Here is a 21,386-nt window from a genome sequence, read left to right on the forward strand (position 1 = left end):
TTCTTTCTGTAGTTTTTGGTAACTGTGCATATTTTACGTGAATATTTCTGTTGGGCAATTCTAGCTTTTTAATTTTCTGTGTGTGTGTGTGTGTGTGTGTGTGTGTGTGTGTTGAGTCAAAATGCAGCATTTTGTAATCCATCTATTTCTGCCTTTAGAGTGGCAATTAGTTAATCACTTTTCCTTCTACATGGCAGTCCTTAAGTGTCCACATGTATACTGAGATCTAGGCTATTCATAGATAGTATTTATTGCGACAGTCTACTTCTTTAGGACTTCATTTTGCCTGACTGTGCTAATGTGAAAGCAGTCTCAAAATATGACTTGGAAATACAGATATACCTCAGTCTGATAGAATTTGAATTTAGTGCTTTAGTAGACTGTAGAATTCATGAAGGCAGAGGTTATATATTTTTACTTACATTATGTCCCTAGCACCTAACAAATTGCATAGCATATGATAAATATTTGTTGGATGAATGAATGAATGAATGAATGAATGCATGAATGAATATGGCTCAGGTCAGCTACATGTCATTTTGCTAGATCCTGTATTTCTTAAAGTGCAAGTTTACATTACCAGTGGAAGATAACACTTTTTATCTTTTAAAGTTCATTCCAACACTTCAAAATATTTCATGAACAAATTAGTGAACCATCCTGACCATCCCTAAATGGTTCAACAATATCTGTCTTTCATTGAACTAGCGCTACCCTAATGCCCTTAGGCATTTTTTTTAAATAATGGAAAGAAAAAGTATGTTGTATCCAGTGGGAAAGGAAAGTGGAGTAAGAACAATTCTGTGACATGAAATAAGACTGCATGATAAGGATAGCCTCTTTATTCTTATTCTTATAAAAGTCAACCATAGAATTTTATAATTTCTTTTGAAAACAAAACAAAACAAAAGAAAACAAAACAACACCTCTTTTTTTCCATATGGGGATCATTAGATTTAGGTCTGGTTCAGAATGATGACTCCCCACTACATCATCTGCACACTTTCTAGAATTTACTAAAACTGTTTGTTGTAAGTGTAAATTTATCCTTATTTTATTAAGTTTGTAGTAAGTAACAAACACAATGTCAAAGACAAAAGAAGTATTTTACACTGAAGCTATCTATTGGGATCAGCTGAGGTGATTTTAGTTTTCATGTTAACCTTTAACGGAATCTACTTAATTTTGGTGTTTCAAGAAGTATTGTTAATGCTGCCAAACACTTGCATAAGAAAACCCCAACTCCATTATTTGATTGCAACTCAACTAATACAGTACACTGGAGAAAAATGAGGAGGCCCTGAAACTTTCTAAATGTAAGGCAAGTAAGAGTCGTCAAAAGGGTAGCTGTCTGGAGAAACTGTTACTACATATTTGAAGTTGTCCATGGTTTAGATAAAATATCCTTCCAAACTCAGCTTGCTCCGATTCCTTGTTTACAAAGCTAGTTTCTGATTAATAAGTCAGTCCTCCTGGTATTTTGATGTGTAAGATCTATTTCCCTAAATAAGAGACAAACCTGTGTCCATGGTCACTGGAAAAAACATACAGTAAAACCTTGGTTTGCAAGGATAATTTGTTCCAAAAACATGCTTGTAATCGAAAGCACTGGTGTATCAAAGCAAATTCCCCTATAAGGAATAATGGAAATTGTGATGATTCATTCCATAACTCAAAAATATTCATATAAAAATGATTAAAATTCTCTAATATAATAAAAAATAAGAAAGAAAATGCTAACATATATAGAAAAATAAGCAAATTAACCTGCACTTACCTTTGAAAACCTTCATGGCTGGCGTGAGGGAGACAAGAGAAAGGAGAGTTATTTTGTAGGACGACTTTCACTATCACTAATGGAACCATTGCTATCTATTGGCTCAGTGGAATCTTTCTTTTCATGCAGCTTTAACAAGGAACCTATCCAATGACATTTGCTTTTGCCTCCTTTAGAGGATTTTGCAAAAATGTGACTTTGCATTGTTGCTAAACAGATTCATTGCTTGTACTGCTACAGCCTTATTCAGGTGATGTTTTTCTACCAAATTTTGCATTTGTTTCCCACATTTTTTACCTCTCACTAATCTCATTTAGAGTGAGGGATTTCTCTGACTTTTTCTCCTCCTCTGCAGACGAGATACGGATATAGACTTCTTTAAAATCTTGCAATTTTGGCCACTTGCATACCTTGTTTGTGCTTCTAGATGATTTCCTTCTTCCACCAAAATCATCTCCTTCTTCTTACCACCTTTCTCTCCAACCTTTTTCTGCATAGGGGTCATTGCATACACTTGTACAGATGTTGACTATAGTACAGTAGTAATTAAGTCTTACCAAGACCTAGAATGAAGCAAAGTATTCTCAAGTTTACTCTTGTATGGAAAAGCAAAGGACTGTCCATAGGTGCTTTGAAGTGACAAGAAATAACTGGTGCCAGTTGTGGGCACCTTCCAACATTCTAAAAAATCACTGATTTCTGGCAAACACTGTGGCCTGAGACTGAGCATCCGAGCATGGGAGAAGATCACCCACAATCCCACAGAGGGAGAGAGAGATAGAGAAAGAGAGAGAGAAGAATCATTGGCTCAGTTGTGATCATGTGATGTTCAGCCTCACATACTACTCACATTTCAAGACATTGCTCGTTTATCAAGGTAAAACTTATTAGAAATTTTTGCTCATTTTGCAGAACAGTCACAGAAAAATTACTCACAGCCCAAGGTTTTATTGTGTTTCTTATTGTAAGTGAACAGATTGCTTCCTGAATCAGTCATTGGTGAGCTTAGCTAGCCTAGATCAGTGTTCCGGAGACTGTTCAACTCTTAGTGTAATGAAAACAACACTAACCAATAACCTGTTCAGGTGTAAAGATATTGGTGTGATCAGCCATTTTAAAATATGTGTGAACAGCTAACACCTCTCCTTTTATCCCTAGTCTCTCATTTAAGTTTATTCTAAACAATTGCAAGCATTATACTGTAGTTGTCAGTGTAGTGAGTAGATACTACCATCACCATTATCTGATAAAATTTTATTTTGAGCACACAACTTTGGCACTATGCAGAGTACTAATTGATTCAGTTTATTAAATTTTTCTGAGATGTGAGGTGAATTTGACAAAGAAAGAGCTGGCTTTTCATATTGTATATTTACCTAGTATTTTGGCATCATCGGCTCAATAATAACTATTTAACAAAGCAACTTATGATTGTATCCATAAAAAATATTTCAGAATTGTACAAAGTTATCTAGTTCAGAATGTATAGAGGAGATTCACTGTATATTAGTGAAACATATTCTTTAAGCATTATAATTGAATTAGAACGCTCAGATTTTTTTTTTTTTTTGAGAGAGAGAGAGCACCTGAGCAGCAGAGAGGGGCAGTGGGAGAGAGAAAGAATCTTAAGCAGGCTACATGCTCAGCGTGGAGCCTAACTTAGGGCTTGATTTCACAACCATGAGATCATGAATGAGCTGAAATCAAGAGTCGGATGCTTAACCAACTGAACCACCCCAGGAGCCCTGCGACTCTCAGATTTTGGGTGGGGGGCACTTGTGGGGAGAAGCACTGGGTGTTATATGGAAACCAATTTGACAATAAACTGTTAAAAAAAAAAGAAAAATTCTGGTATCTTAAATAAGGAATCCTTGCTATTTCAAGAGACCCTGAAACTACTGTAATTTATTTACAGTGTAATGAAAACTAAGAAGAATGTAAATATTTACTCAGATATTATAATAGCAGTAAAATATAATATTTTGGTGTGGTAGGCAGAAAAAATGGCACCTCAAAGATATAATCATTTCATAATCCTCAACCTCTTAATATTATCTAATTTGTAAAAAAATATGATTAAATCAATTTTGTTGAGAGGACAAGCTTATTCTGAATTATCCAGTGAACTCTGAATACAATCACATGTCCTTTTAAGAGGCAGAGGGAGATTAAGCAGACAGATAGGGAAAAGACACACACTGGGGACAGGCAGGCAATGTGAAGGCAGAGCAAAGAGAGATGTGACCACAAACCAATGAATGCCAACAGCCACCCGAAGCTGGAAGAGGCAAGGGGTAGATTCTCCCCCAGAGCCTCCAGAGACAATGCAGACTCTGAAACCTTGATTTTGTACTTCTGACCTTCAGAACTATGAAAGAATAAATTTCTGTTGTCTTAGCCTCTAAGTGTGTAGTAATTTGCTGCAGTGGTCAGAGGAAGCTACCTCAGTAGGCGTAGGTTTGCAGTAGTTTTATTTTCCTCCCCAACTTAGAAGCCATACTACTCCTTTCAGTATTGGGTTACAGGTAGAAAGTATACATTTGTACCTTTGATGAAATCCATTATTGTCTTGTAAGATTATATAATATTTTGTTACATTAAAACATTCTTCAGGGTGTCTGGGTGGCTCAGGTGGTTAAGCCTCTGACTTCGGCTCAGGTCAGATCTCACGTTCGTGGGTCGGAGCCCCGCGTCAGGCTCTGTGCTGACAGCTACCTCAGAGCCTGGAGCCTGCTTCCGGTTCTGTGTCTCCTTCTCTCTCTGCCGCTCCCCCTCTCATGCTCTGTCTCTCTCTGTATCAAAAATAAATAATAATAAAATACTAAAAATTTTTTTTAATTCTTCATTTTTTAATAATGAAGAGTCGTATACTCTTGGCATAAAACATTTGGCTAGCGTAGCAGGGTATCAGGATGATAAAAATTAGGCTGTAATTTAATTCACAGCAATACAATTTATGTTTGTCATGATTTTTTGGATATGTGCATAAAAACATAACGGTGATTTGTGAAGCTCAGTTTTCATTTTTCTCTGACTTTCCAGGTCCTACAGTGCACCTTTTAGAGCCAATGAAAGGAGCACTTATTTCAGACTCTTTGCTTGAGTTTTGCACTTTCTGGTACTTTACATACACAATTCTTTCTTTTCTTTCCCTTCATTGTTCAGATACTTTTAAGTTGCTTTTATGGTCTATACATTATTTGAAGTGCAGAAGATACAGCAGTAGATGAGGCAGATAGAGTTTTTGTTGCTAGAGTCATGACTAGCCCATTAGTACCTTTGCAAAAATTGTAAAAAGTCCCTCCTCTCAGCAGGCATAGTCTGAGGATCCAGGGTCTGTCCAGCCTGGATTTTAGCCTTACTTCTCCTTTAGTTAGGTACTTTTGTGCACAACCTACATCTCCATAGGCAGAAGCCCTGCTTTGTCTCAAGATAATTGTGACCATGACAGATGGTTTTCTCAGCATCTCCAGCACTTCTCTCTACTTTGAAAAAGGGACAAAAAAACCTTTCAGGATTATTGAGTAGAGCAGGCTCCATTTCCAAATAAGGTTGCATATACCAGAGAATGGAGAAGCTGGGAAGGTGAATATTGATACTTTCCACTACTCAGTGCCTTTTCCCATTGAAGCTGGTGGATTTATCTTGACAGATTTGCATGAGCCTAGTTGTATTCCACAGGTCAGAGAAATTGTTCTATTTCCAGAAGGTAAAAATGCTGATGAAGAAACCTTCTATACATTGGGTAAAAAAAACGAACTGATCTCCTGGTTAGGAATATTTTGTGGGCTGTGGGTTGCTACAATTTGTGGAGAGGTGCTAATAGGCTGTGAGAAACTATTTGGGAGGATGATATATTAAATGAAAAAAATATTAGAAGAACACATGTAGCCAGAGCTACAACACAGATGTGTACAGAGAAAAAGCTGCTCTTTTGGGACTACTCAGAATTATCACATGACAAAGGAGGAGCAAGTTCTTGAATTCTCAATATACTTTGTCTTCTTTTCACTAGCAGCAAAGATACATGTGGGTAAATTGTCCATACCTCTTCCTAAAGTGAAGATGTATTTGTACTGTTTCAAGAAATAAATTATTGTCCATTGAAACTCGAGCAAATTGTGGGATTTAGGGTGTGCCATTTGTGTGTGTGTGTGTGTGTGTGTGTGTGTGTGTGTGTGTACATGTAGGATAATTAGGCATGGTTTTCTTTAAAAAAAGTTAATGGGAGAATAAAGTATCCTCATTATTCCCTATCACAGCTTTGGGATCTAGGGACAGAAAAATAACTGATAAGTGATTTTTAAGTCAGAGAAAAAAAAGCCTGAATCAGTAATCTAGCTTGCCAAATGGGGACTGATATGTAAGAAAGATTTGTATTTTAGGGGTTAGAGCTGAGTGGGAGTGGAGAAAAGGATGTGGGGGGGGGGGAGTAACCAACAACAGGCTGCAAATAGTTAGCAGGGAGCCAAGAAGGAAAGACAGAGCCAAGATCTGGAAGATTCATTCCATTCTAAAATAAGTATCTCCACTGCTTAGTCAAGTTGAGAGAAGGTTTATGTTAAAATTGCCTGTATGTGGAATAGCTCATTATAAACTTTCTCTTGAGATAGATGAGCCACTCATTCAGTTATAATTAGGATGATCAAAGTAGATAGAGTTCTTTCTTTGACTTCTAACTATGCAGGTAGTTACTACATTGTGTTTCTACAGTTGTGTGGACATTTGAGTGTGATACAAAGTTACTCTTACACAGTAGGTGAAATATCTTAAAAATAGCTTATTTTTCACTTAGTTTTTTTTTTTTTTTTTTTTTTTGGCCTATAGTGAACAGAGAAATCCCTAAAAAGAGCTGTTTCTCTTTTCTTCAATTTTCATGGCTGTGTTGAATATGAAAGGCAGAGTTTATCTTCTTATATTGTATCCTCACAGTTGAGACAAGAAAGGCCAGAAGGTTAAATATCTCTAGTTTATACAACTATACTAGATCTAGTTTTGGGCTTGGAACAAGACTATAGAACTCAAGTGGGCACCATTCCAAGCCAAACTGGCTTTTTGTATTTTCAGATCCAGGAGAATGAGTTTGCAAAGCAGACCTAATCTGGCTATAACTGCAGGAGACAGACCTGAGAAGATACAGATTGAACCAAATACTGATAGAGTTGACCAATGGGTTTTCATTTCACAGCCTAGCTGCCTGCGGCAGAGGTGGCCACAGTAGTATATATTAGAAACTGTATCTTCAATACCACAAGAAGCTGTAGCATCCCTCCCCCTCTATTTCTCAGGAAGGCCTGGTTCCTACTGAGTCTTTTGTTGGTCAGCCTGCATTCCTGATGCCTGAATGCAGTCAGTCTCCTTGCTCCCAACCCACTCACTGCCACCCTAAGTAGAAAGATACCTTAGTTTACAGGAGAGGAAGTGGCAAGGCCCAGGAAAAGGGCTTTGCTGCTCTTTCTCTTTTCCCTGGAAAATTACTAACACATAGAAACATGGGAAACTACAGGAAACAATTCCCAGATCCCAGCCTGGGAAGAGTTTAGCATCTACTGCAAAGCAGCATAATGTAGCAATTAAACGTTCTTGAAGTCAGATTTTCTGGATTTGCATTCTGACTCCCACAGGACTATAGGGTTTTGGACAAGTTAGCCAACTTCTGTCTGTGCCTTAGTTTCTTCATTATTAAGATGGTGATAATAACACTACCCATCTCATAGGATTGTTGCCAGGGTTAAGTGAGTTAACATAAGTAAAGTGCTTAGAATAATAGTAAGCTCGCCAGTTCTTTTAAAATACAGTGAGTATCACCAGCAAGAAACTATTTACAGAGTTCAAGAATGATACTTAAATTACTTATCCTGTAGAGTTTGCTAATCCCTTCCATTTTTTTTTTTTTATTAGAAATCATTCAGGGATTCAGACTAGAATGCAATTACACCAGGGAATCTGTGTTAGGGCCCAGAGCCATGAACTGGAAAAGGGCTACCTGGCTGTCATAAAAAGTAAAGGCTCTGGCATTCTCAACACTCTCCTAGTTAACTAGTTTTATCCCAGAATTTGGCTTAAAACTGAGTTTTCAAGTGAGAACTAAGTTGGTTAGACTAGCTCTGGGGATTGATCTAGCTGCAGTGACACCAAACAGACAGGTTAGTTGGCCCAAATGACATCATGACGGCAGTTTTAAAGGATCTGAAGAGTTGTCGGTTGGAAAAAATATTGAACTTGCTTATTTCTGTAGGAAAGTACTGAGATGAATGGCTGGAGGTTTCATGAAGGCAATTTGGGTTCCATATGAGGAAGAAATTTTCAACCACAACTGGTTTAAAATAGAAAGGGCCATCTTATCAGGTAATAGACTTCCTACACTAGATATTCCAGCAGAAGCTAGTCCACCACTAATCAGAAATATACCTGTATATTCCATGTAAAGTGAAGATAATAATCATTTGACTGGTTTGTTATAAGGATTAAGTGAGATAATAAGGGTATGGCAGTTCGCCTAGTACCTGACACAGTGTTAGTATTTGAGGAGTGGTAATTGTTGACACTACCACAACCACCATCACCTCCATCACGACTACTGGCATTATTATTATTAATGGGAATTTTAAGCTTAGCTAAGAGGATGGACTGTATGATCTCTCTAATACTATGAAAATAGATAGTTAGCTTATACTTCCTAAGGTCTCCTTCCCCTCTCTTTCCCTTCCATAAGTTTTAAATACTTAGAAATGGGAGACATCTTACATTGTAGGATGTGGTGTTACTCTTCATGTGTTTATTATGCTAGCTCCTTTGACTATTCTATTATTTATTATTCTCTACTTTATTTAGAATTGTTTAACCTGTGTATAGTTCAGCTGTATTCTTTGTTAGTATAGTAATTATAGACTTTCTTCTGTTTATAAAGATGAAAAGGAGATGGGATAAAGAGAGGAAAAGAGTTTCAAATTTAAATACCATGGTCTTTTATTTCTCAGCTGGTAAACAGGTTAGATGAAGATTTTTTTTTAAATGGCACTTGTTTATTTTCTCCTAAAAGATTCATTATGTTTTAAAATCAGACTTTGAAAGTTTTAATGCTCTTTTTGGTAACTAAGTCTTTTCTTACAAAAAGAAATTGAGTTAAGAATAAAATTTAAAAATCAGCATATTTCCTCCAAGGCAAAAGAACAGAACTTGTAGGAACACATTAGGAACAGAAAATCGAACCAAAAGGACAGGTCTAAATGAAGGAAAAAAGTGAGAGCTATTATTTCTCCTATGCTATAAGTATATGCTTTTGGTATACTAAAGGACATCTCTAATTGTTCTCCTTCTATTCATTAATTGGTGGTGAGATAGGGCTCCACAGGACAAATTAGAGTTAAAATTTATCACTGTCTGTGGGAGAATAGGAGAAAACAAAAAGGAACACAGATAGTGAAGTTATAAAGGATTCAGAATCATAAATGGTTTTTGGTCTATAATCCATGCTTGCTTAGCAGATGTTAAATGGAAGCCCTGTTGGAGTTTGGCTTCATTTTTATTTTTCCTCTATGTGTGCAGTTTACTTAGACCGCCTCCTCCTTCAAGGACTTTTTCCCCCCTTGCCTGTAGGCCTGCAGAGGCAATCAAGGCTAAACAATAGGTGCCTTCTTATTTCAAGTGGGCAATTTGCATTTCTGAGGATCTCCTGACTGGATTAAACGTATTTCACAGAAGCTTCTGTAACTCACCGGAATGTTCCTTCTAGAAAAGTACCTCATCTTTAGCAGGGTCGGATAGTACTCAGCCTTTACACTCCTGAGAAACATAAAGCACCTGAATTGCACAAAGTAATCATTTTCATTTCCTCTGTGATTCGGTTACTCATAAATTCAGAACTGTAGAATCCATACGCTTTCCTAATTTTCATACTGTTTATTTGAGTGTTTTACATAAAATGAAGCAAACAATGTAAGAACTAGAAACTAGAAATTTGAAATTCTGCCCTTGAGGAGCTCTGCAATTTTAGATCAACTACTTGCCAATCCTGTATCTCAGTTTCCCCATTTGCAACAGGAGGGGCTACTGCCCTTTAGAAGTCTACAGGATGAAAATTCTCTACAAAAGTTACCCCTGACTAGCCCTCCTTTCCTTCATGCAACAAGGAAAGATTATGGATGGATATACCAAGTGTCAGGTACTATAGATACAAACTGGATAACCCATGGGCTTTGCCTTCAAAACTCTTACTGTTTACTGGGAGGGACTGATATGCAATACGTGCAAAATGTTGTGATAAATGTTGTAGGTGAAGAACTTTAGGAGCAGGCTTTACAGAAGAGTTGACATTTTGGATCTTAAAGAATAGGAAAGGAAGTCAGTAAAGAACAGACTGTGTTGAGAGAGGGGAGAGGTTGGAACTCTTGGAGTTATCAACATCTGATCTGTGTAGAGGAAATAGAGCTCACGATGGAGGCTCAGGGAGATCTGAGAGGCAAGGAGAAAAGCAAGAGAGTCCAGGGTCCTGAAGGCCAAGAAAGATAGCTTCAATGGAGTGCTCATCAGTCATGTCAGATGTCACTAAAGGCTCACTGGAAGCTCCTGTCTGTTAGAAAAGGTAACAGCGTTAACTGAAGACTTCTCATAAAAGCAGGTGGACAGAGGACCTACTGCAGTAGATTTCACAGTAAATGTAACAACGAGACCTAAGGTATTGATTCTTATTTTCAGAATCTTGGCTATTTGGTTGGAAAGAGAAGGAAAGACAGAGGAAAAGATAGAGAAATGTTGGATCAAGAGAGATTTTCTTCTTCAAAGAGGAAAGACTCATATGCTTATATAATAAAGGGACAGAGACAGTAGAGATAAGATAGTAGATACAGGCCAAAAAAGAGATGCCAGCCATTGTCCTGCCCAGAATTCTCCAGTCTCTTTACCTTGACATACAAAATCTTTTCAGTTCTGACTGTTCTTTATCTCTCTAGCTTTATCTCTAATTTTGTACATGCACTCAAACTATGCCATGCAACTGAACTAAGGACATTTACTTGAATGTCGTTGTATATACTGCCCAAAAAGCCTTTTCTTTACCCACCACCACCACCTCCTCACCACCACCCACCCCCAACCACTCCTCCTCTTCTTCCTTCTTTCTTTTTTAGCCTGGTTAATTTTGATTTACCCTTAAAGCCCTGTTCAGATGACCCCTTTCTCTGGGAAACATTTCCTGGCAATCCCTCCTCACCCTCATCTCAGCCTGCATTAACCACTTCAATTTGAGCTCCTTTAACGTTATTTGTAGACTTCTGTGTTATTAATCACATAGCATTCAAATTTTCTATTTACTTGTCTGCCTCCTACAGGTGGCCATTAGTTCCTTGAGGCTCGAGAACATTACTTGACAGATAAGTGGTCAATAAATGTTTATTTAACAAGACAAGGAGGGCAACACTTTGGTATAATGGTACCTAAATGAACTTCTGTTTTGCTTCAAAGATCCTTGTGTGAATGTCTCTTTGTTCCCTACTTCTCCACAAAAATAACTACTGTCTGCTGGGTCATTAAGAAGAGGTGCTGGTGTGGCAAATATTAGTAATCCTATTGTCATTTGTCCCAAGGCCAAGGTAGACACTTATACAATGACGGCACTTTTTTTTTTCTTTTTTTTTTTTACAAACCTGGATGCTACTTCTTTACATGGTAGCTATTATTAATGGATCAGAGTTAATACTTGGGACAAAAACTATTTGCTGTTCTTATATATCTCACAGAAGTTCCTTGTTTTTCTTAAACCTTTTTTAGAAATATAATAGGAAACTCTCCTTCAGCTCTAAAACTGTGTTTCTGGGGTTCCCCAGGAATCAGGTTTGTAAGATCTTTAAACAATGACGTTCAGGTGGATGTTTATTTTATTTAGTAATTTATATGAATTATACTCCTGTGTCTAAGCAGACAGTATGAATTCCACTGGTCAGATGAGGGAACTTGGAATCATTAATGTCTTTAGAAAAATTGCAGTAGAGGCGATGGTGAGGGAGAAGAATGATGATATTTTAGCTACACAGGAAAAAAAATATGGAGAAGTGAGAAATCATCATGATCATTATCTGTTTCTTAATTTTTTCTCCATTTCTCACTATACACGATATAATTCAGTTTAACAAAAATTTACCAAGTACTTACTTGTGATAATTACTGTATTAGGAGTGGTAGATACAAAAATGCATGAGACAAACAGTCCTCAAGGAATTTACAGTCTTTTTAGTTAAGAACTAAAGCACAAGGAGGTATAGGTTGATAGGGAAAAACATGTTATTATAGCTTTGTCTGATTGGTCCCATTTATCCAGCTGTGGTGCTAGAATTCAGGAGATCATTGCTGACCTTTTAATAGTCAAAGTTGCTTAGAAATTTTATCATCTTTATATATGGGATAATTTCCCTGAATCATGGAAACCGGATGTGAGTAAGAGTTTATAGTCTTATAATGTGCTCTTGTGGAAAAAATATTTTAAAATATTACATTATAAAGAGGATGTATACTTCTGGGTCAGAAAGTCAGAAGTTAGAATTCTATAAGACTTAAGAATCAATCAATTTAGAAAATATTATTGAATCTCTGTTAAAAATCATTTAAACTTTGTTGAGTCTGTAAAATTGATTCATTATAAGAGGCAAAAGACACTTTACTTAGAACAGCACACACAAAAAAAGTCATCTCCCAACCCTGTTTACTCTTGACTCAAATTGCAGAACAGGCAATAAAGAAAGCTTTGCTACACTCGTTGTGTTCTCTAGTGAACATTAAAATTAGCACCCATGTGAATATTATAAAAATAAGGAACAACATGTTCATAACAAACCTTAGGAAGATTCTGATGCAGATAAGGACAAATGTTTCATTTTCATTTTTAAATGTAATGCTGTTACAACTTAGCGGCAACATTATTCCCTGCATGGCGGCCCCCTAATTATTTCATCATGCAGCAGGAAATCCTGGTAGGTCATATATAAACAGCCTGAGGCAGGAACCTCTTCATCTGATAGAGTATGACATCTGACATCTGTGCAGCCTGCTGCTCGCCTGCCACAATTAACCAGGAAGCTCAGACATTAACTAATGCAAAGGCAACTGGGAACTTGGGATAATGTGGAGTAGCAAAGGTCTTTCCTAATCCAATAAATTCCTATGAAGATGAAAAAGCAACAGCAAATAGGTGACAATTTTCTCAGGAACTGAACCTTTGTGGTCTTTTCCTTGACTGTTTTCCAAGAAGCAGCAAGCCATCTTTCTTATCTCCCCACCCCTTCTACTTCTCATGTATGCATAATTTCCCTTGACTTTGAATGGGACTTAAGTGCACTTAGAGGCTGCTGGATTTAGCTCTTGGTATTGTTTATGCCTACTGCTGGAGTGGGGGGGCGGGTGGCAGTCCATTTCTGGGCTTTACAAACTAAATGAAACCCGGAATGGAACCTCTCTATAAAACATGGGGAGGCATTGAGCCAGCACCTGCTTTATAGACTAATTGTTTCTACCAGACATTTATTATTCTGATTAAAGGCAAATGCTAAGGATGGTGGGTGATTTGCATTGCCAGAAATTTCATTGTATTATCTGCTAAGAAAATATGATTTTCATATTTTATTTTAGTGTTATTATTAAACAACTACTTACTGAGTACTTATCATGTGTCAGACACTGTCCTTGACCAATAAAAGTATCTCTAATCAGGGCTCTAAAAGATTATCTCTGCCCATAAACTTGATCTGTTGAAGGAGACTACCGCATAAAGCAAATAACACACAAATGTGCTTAGTGGCTTTTAAAATGGGCTAAGAGTTGATGAGGAGGAAGCAACTATATTAATAAGAGGAGAGGCAGGAAAGATAACATGGAAGTAGTGACATTTGCTCTGTATCTTAAGTGCTCAGTTCTCCAGGTTCACAAAGTGAGGAAGAGTGTTATAAAGTAACAAAAACAAAGACCCTGGATATTGAAGAGCTGGAATGTTTGATGGAACTCTCGGAGGATAAATATTTTTCAGATACAGAATGTGGAGGGCAGTGCAAGGAGATCAGGTTGGAAAGGTAGTCCTAGGACTCAGAGGGCCATGCTAATGAGTTACTATACACACAGTGATTAACTTGATTTTCTTTTAAAATTAAAGAAGACTATTGCTAGAACTATACTTTTGGAAGATTATTTTGGCAGAAGCATGTGGGATCGATTGAAGAAGGAAGAAAGATTTGGGTCAGGAAACCAGTTAGAAAGCCGTTTCATCAGGGACTCTCCATGTTCATTTGTTGATTCCTTCAACAAATAAATGCCTAAGGTCAAAAATGATACCTTTGAATTTTGATCTCTTGGTATTTAAAGAATACTGGTATGGCTTTGTGATTAATTTCTCTAACCCCTCTTTCTCCTTACTCCCCAACCCCATTCTCCATTTTCTTTTCTCTGTTTCTGAGCCATCTGAAACCAGAAATCACTGAAATCACACCCCTTTGAGGTTAAAGCTCTTGGCCAACATTCCAATCATTTCAACACTATCCAAGTTGAACTCTTTGAAGTCCATGCCGCGCTAGTAATGATATAGCAGATATTTGTCCAAAATAATCACTAGTGGGTTTATAAGAGAGAAAGAAGCCTAACAGGCAAGGATTGGGAAATGCATATGGTCAATTATGAATTGACTTTAAAAAAAAAGTAGGCTGCAAGAATCTGATAAGGACAAGTCTGGGAGATTCAGGATAAACATACTGTATTAATTATTATTATTCATTCTATATTGCCACAAGTGTACACAATGGGATATAAATGGTTGACAGTGCTGGGGAAAGAATAATATTCCAGCCCTGGAGTGCTTATAATTTATGTAAACACATCCTTTTATTTTGTTTTTCCAAGCCATATCTCTGAATTGTGATTCTGCTTATTTTGCTCATATTCATATTTCATCTCTGGTTCTCATATAAACTAAAAAATGAATTGTTTTAGGAATCACACATGTTTTTCCAAAATGATGGTTCTCCTCATAATACTAAAACTGTTGCATGGGGAATTGTGAGTAGAGTCAGTCTTTGGTTGAAGTCCCCATGTATATATCAAATGAGAACAGGGGAGTATATTTATGCCCCTCTGGTGATGAATGGGGCTAAAAGAGTGTAGTATTATTAGGGGTTTTTCCTAGTAAAGTATTAAAATCCTTTGCCTTTAAAAGTCTTTTTGCTATAAGACTACAGAGGAAGCCATTAAAGATGAGTACCAACATTTATTATTACCTTAAGTTCCTTGCTAGTTCTGCCTCCTGATCTCTTGTTAATTCATTAAGTTTATTGGTCTCCCCCAGCATACATTCATGCTATATTATTGCTTTATTCCACCTTTCCCACAAAAATCTTTAAGCTAGTTGAGTTTAGAAGCAGACTGTGTAATTTATACTGCCTCTCAGGTTTTTGTTAAATGGCAATAAGTATTCCATAGCTAGGTGAATTTGATATTAATATGAATGTGATAGTGGAGAAACTTTCATTCTACTGCAACTACACATATTACTTATTTTACTACCTTTCATTTTACTATTTCAAAACATTTGAAAGACACAATTTGAACCTTGACACAACCTGTATTAGTCTCTGAAAAGACTTTTCTTGAAGTCAGAAACAAAATTTGTGAGCAAATATGGAACCTATAATTTGAAGGTCCTAGAAAACATGATTGATTATAATAACATCTAGTTTCTGATATGAGTAACCACTACTTATAAGAAATAAATAGGGGGCAAAATGAGTTTATTTTAACCCTGATATTAATTGGGCTCTTGATCATCTGAGGTATTATACTGGACACTACTGATACCATGGTGAATAAAATAAACATACCCTAAACTTGTAGGCGTAAATAAGATAAACCGACAATTTCTGTAGTTTGTGGAAGTGTTTCAATAGGAGAAGTACAGAATAAACTGTGACAGCTCCTTTAAGTCTTCAAGTTTAAACATAATGGTTAGGGAGGACTTCCCAGAGGAAATCACATTACCATAGTGACCTAAAAAAATGAGTGAAAGTGGGATGAAAGTGAAGGTTGAGGATTTGAAAGTGATTTCAGATAGAGAGCAAAGTCCAAAGGCCAGTAAAATCCTAGTAAGAGGCTAGAACTAAAAACAATCCAGGAAGAGAGGGAAGGAGGAGAACTAAACAAAAGTAACATTCTTCAGCATCATGTAAGCCAAGGTAATGTATTTAGACTGAACACTGAAACAGAGGTTCTAAATTTGGGTTCCATGGCCTTGTAGGGAGTCATGGATGAAGGGAATTCAGGGAATTTCTTGTGAAAATTTTGCTCATAAATGGATTCTCAAAGGGTTCTGGCAAGCCACTCTCCTAGTTAAGAATAAAAATCTCTTTCTTGATGTCCACCCCCCCCCTAACATTTTACTATTTGTGAAATGTTAACCAGTAGGACCTTGGCAACCTAATTTTGCTCATTTGCACTCATATATTCAACAAATATTTATTGAATTTTTCATAAGCAAGAGATATAGTGAAGAGAGACTTCTAAAAGGAGAGGACAGAAAATAAATGATGAATGAGATTTCACAGTAATAAGTACTGTAAAGAAACTAAAATAAGGAACTCTGATAGAAAGGAAGTCTTCCTTGAGATGGCATTTGACTTAAAATTTGAACTGGCAAGAAATTAAAACAGCTAGTGCCAAGGCCCTAGACAGAATTGGTTTAATGTATTTGCTGAGTAAAAAGAAGGCCAGCGCTACTGCAGTATAAATAGCTGCTGGGGGTAGTAAAAACTAGGATGTAATACTGGAGAAGTGGACCAAGAGTCAAGTCGTATGAGCCATGGTCATTATGGTCACAAATCTGAATTTTATTTTCAGTGCTATGGGAAATCATTGAAGGAATTAACCAATAGCATTACAGAATCTAATTTATGGTAAAGAATAAACAATGAAGGGAAGGGAAATCAAACAGGGAGACTAGTTAGAAATCCATTGTAGTAGTTCAGGTGAGAGATAATATTATCTAGAGGTAGGGTAATTTGAGATGTATTTTGGGGCAATATATCGCTGCCTGTGTGTGGGCACAGAAAGATGCCGCACTGTAATGGGTAAGATTCTCCAAATACAAATACCTCTCAAAGGAGAATAAAGAAGATATTCCAACAAAATTAATTTGGGGAAGTGTCAGACAGACAAAACCAAGTCAGAGTATGTGTATTCAAACCTTAACCCTGTCGTTTGTGACATCAGACCAACCAGTGATTTATTTACCTTCTCTGGGTCAATTTTCTCATCTAAAACATGAAGTGAAGAAAATGTGAGATAAAACAATAAAATTTAGTTTAATTTTAAAAAGAACAATAAATAACTTCAAAAACCAAATGATCTTTGAGAATGGGTAGCTGAAAAAGGAGATAAAGAGAATCTACAAGAAGAAATATGTTTTTACCAAATGAAAAATTGCTTTTTCTTTTTATCATGCTGGTTCTATTAAAATTTTTTCTTTTAAGTCCCCATTTAATATGATCTTTACTCTTCCTTTTGTTTCTGTATTCAGAACTGCGTGCACACAAGCTAGGCAGTGAGGAGATTTCTAGTGCTATGTAAACAATGTAGTCTGGCTTCTGAGAATTCATTCTGCATATATTACATGCATTGATATTCAAATATTCACATGAACTTCTCAACAAGCTCATAGTGATTATGACCTCCACAATCACCTTAATTGGACCAGCCCCTTTCCAAGAGTGTGCCTAGGAGTCACTGGATGTGAGCTCAGACTTTTGAGGTTGTGTATTTACAAATCCTCTCTTCCTTTCTCTTTCCTGTTCACTATAAAAACTCTGCAGTTAAAAGTAACTCTAGAAAGCTAATTTGGGATGGGAGTGCAGAACAGAGTCTCAAAAAGCTTTACTTAGATATCTACTTTGTGAAAACTAGCATTGTTTATATATTTCTTTAAAAATTATTTTTAGGTATCATTTGCTATCTTAAGCAGCTAGGTAAGTGTTAAATATACAACTGTGGCTTAGTTAACATTGTTTATAGAAATGGGTTCTCTGTCATACTGTCATACTAGTTTAAAACCAAAGAAATACCACATGCCTACGTGATACCCATGGTATAGAAACGAGACTCTTGAATTTGGTGAGGGTGTGGGTGGGGAGTATAGGGTGAAGGTATTTGATGGCACACATAAAGTTTCTCAGTTGGGAAGTCTGGTATTTACAACCTGCCCCCCAAATCCTTTGAATGGACGTTAAGCTGGACAGCCAAAGCTGATCTGGAAGGAACCTCCTAGAAATGAGCCAAGGTTTCAAAAAATCTCAAAAGAAAATAAATGCTGTTAAGATTTCAGAATTTGAAAAGAACACATGCCTCTAGGTTGTGCCTGTGAAAATTATATAACTAATATGTGGATAAATTGCATAGTGCCATTGTGGCCAAGAGAAAAGATTTTGAATTTTAATTTTGATTATTTTCCAGATTGCTGCCCAGATATCTCCCCTTCATTTATATTGATATATTTTAAGAAAAAAAAAAAAGAGTTGGACACCTGAGCTTTCTACACTACTAGAGTATTTCTTGTAATAGCAGGGCAGGAAATCTTGTCTCTCCTGTTCTTTTAACATACTCCATTCATTCTGTTACCCTACAATGTGTTAAAAGATAATTAACAAAAATAAAAGTATGACTCTTCCAGATATAAAAATGAACATGTTTTGAAAATTGAACACATTCAATGAGGGAAGCAGATAGGAAATTCCACCCTCCTACCACTGTCTTTTCTCTCTCGCACCAAAGGGAACTACAGTACTATTCTTAAGTTGGCATTTACCATTTTATGTGTATTTTTATACATATGTATGCATCCAGACTATATCTGCATATGTGCAGATATTATGCATATATATGCTATTGATATACACTCAGAATTTTATATTATTCTGCTCTGTATATCCTTTTGAAACTTTAGTTATTAACATTATTTTAAAAATGTATCCATAATGATACACTAGAGACAGTTAATTTATTTTGATTGCTATATGAAGTTAAAAGATAAACAGGCATATTAAGATTGTTATCTACTTATTAAAGCAAACATTGATTTGAATCAGGCAGCACCAAGCCAGAAGTGGTTAGGCTCCACCAATAGGTGCTGGGGAAAGACATTTATGGAAAGTTTTGGTTTGCTTGGTAGGTTGCTAAGGCATTAAAGCTGCTTCAGCCTAATGACCTCCTTATTTAATTAATTTCTCAGTAGTATTTTGCTGTATGAATAAACACAATTTATTTTGTCACCAGCTGAGGACTAATTAGATTGATGTTACTTTTTCATTTTTGACAAAATCCCATTAAACATCCCTTTTCATGTCTTCTTGTATATATGTTTCTTTTTTAGAAACTTAGAAGTGAAATTGCTGTGATCTGTAGCATATGTACCTTCACATATATTACATATTGTTAAATTACAACCTCTTCAAATTGGTTGTGCCAATATATGCTTTAACAGCAACCTATAAAAACTATACTTTCCCTGAATTATCACTGATACTTGGTGTTTTCAGATTTACTACATTTTGCCCATCTGGAGAGTATTGTTAATTAATTTTTATTTTTTAATTCATTAGTAAGTTTGGTCATCTTTTTATTGTCCATTATAGATTTTCCTTTTCTGAATTTATTTCTCTGTTGGGTTGCTTCATTTTTTATTATTGCATTGAAGGAACTTTTAAAATATTCTGGATTTGAATATTTTTGTGATTAAAAATATTTAAAATTTCTTTTACCAGTATGAGGATTGTCTTTTAATTTTATTGTACTTATTGACTTATGGAGCTTATAATTTTCATGATGATCTATCTTTTCCCTTCTTTGGTGGTCTTAGGAAATGCTTTCCTAATTATGACGGGTTTCTAATGTGTCAGTTCTGCTAGGCTGAACCACATTTCCCAAAATTTCCTTCTGCATGTTTCTGGCAAGATAGGCCAAGAAAGATTTTTGTGTGAGGTTTAGAGGGCTGAAGTTAAGCAACAGCCATTTTTTAGCTCATATATTTTTATCATTTATCTGATAGATCACTTCATTGGCAGGAAGCCACTGTCAGGTTGTAATTGCTCTACTTTTTCCTGGATCCTTCTTTAGCTTCTCTAACACCTTGGCCAGTTAGGCATGTTTTAGCTCTGTGAAGAGGAACCCCAGTTCCTATACAATACACTTTTCATCAAAGTCAGAAGCAATGAGAACAGAAACAGATTTTAGCATGTCCTCATTGGTTCCAGCTCATGCTGTAAGGAAGCAGGTCTGATTCAAGCTTCCCCTCCGACCTTGAAGGCCTAGGTGTCGGCTTCTCAGAGATATTAGACAATAGAAGAGACAACCCTTGTAACACCCAATCAGGAGAGGCCAGGTAACACCTTTAACATTTCTAAGGGTGGGCCTAAAGATGGAGGCTATAAGACAATCACCTATTGCTTAAGACTAGTCATCCCCTACTTGAGGGTCCTGGGCCCATTCTGTGATTGGTCAATACTCTAAATGTTGTGATTGGCTCCCACTAAAAGTATCGATGTATGGTTAAAGTTACTGCCAGTATTTACAGGGGGGTAGGGATTGAATTGCTGTGCCTGTGTCACCATTTCCTGCAACGCCCCCTTCCCAAACTCATAAAGGCCCTACCCCGCCTTTGTTCTGGGCTCTCCGCAGGGATCCACTGTGTTGGTGAAGTCTGTGAGCCCAAGCTTATAAGCCCATAATAAAACCGCCCTTTGCTTTTGCATGGGTGACTCGGTCTCCCTGGTAGTCTCTGGTTTCTGGGGGCGATATTAAAATCTCGGTATAACAATGCTTCTGAGTTCCAGGTTGTTCTTGCTATTTCCCAGTTCACATTCACGTTGCCTTCTGCCTTTCTGGTTTAAAGCTCCAACGTTACATGGGAAGCTAGCACAAACTGGTTAATCAGCTTCCACTTTCACCTAAGGTCAAATTTCTGTAACAAGTATTTGTGTGTGTGTGTGTGTGTGTGTGTGTATGTGTATCTCCTAATATTTCTCTGATTGAAACCCTGACTGATACACTTTCTACCATGAAGAAAGTCTTCGATAGGTTTTTATTAGTTTTGTTTCTCACATTTAGATATTAGTCTATTCAAAATTTAATTTTTGTGTGGCAAGTTACATAAACAAAAATTTATCTTTGTTCTTATGGAGAACTAATGGACTATCCGTTTTCCACTTATTTGTAATGTCACCTCTGTCATAAATTAATTACCCATATGTATGCACGTGGGCCTTTTTAAAAATTTTGATTCCAATATAATTAACATAGTGTTATATTAGTTTCAGGTGTAAAATATAGTGGTTCAACAATTCTATACATTACTCAGTGCTCACCATTGATAAGTGTGCTCTCAATTTCCTTCATCTATTTCACCTCCCCCTCCCCCAACTCTACTCATCTCCCTTCTGGTAACTATCAGTTTGCTCTCTATAGTTAAGAGTCTGTTTTTCAGTTTCTTTGTTTGTTTGTTTGTTTGTTCAGTTGTTTGGTTTCTTAAATTCTACATATGAGTCAAATTATATGGTATTTGTCTTTCTCTGACTGATCTATTTTACCTAGCTGTCTA

Source organism: Suricata suricatta, chromosome 8, assembly GCF_006229205.1.
Source record: "Suricata suricatta isolate VVHF042 chromosome 8, meerkat_22Aug2017_6uvM2_HiC, whole genome shotgun sequence".
In the NCBI taxonomy this organism is placed as follows: domain Eukaryota; kingdom Metazoa; phylum Chordata; class Mammalia; order Carnivora; family Herpestidae; genus Suricata; species Suricata suricatta.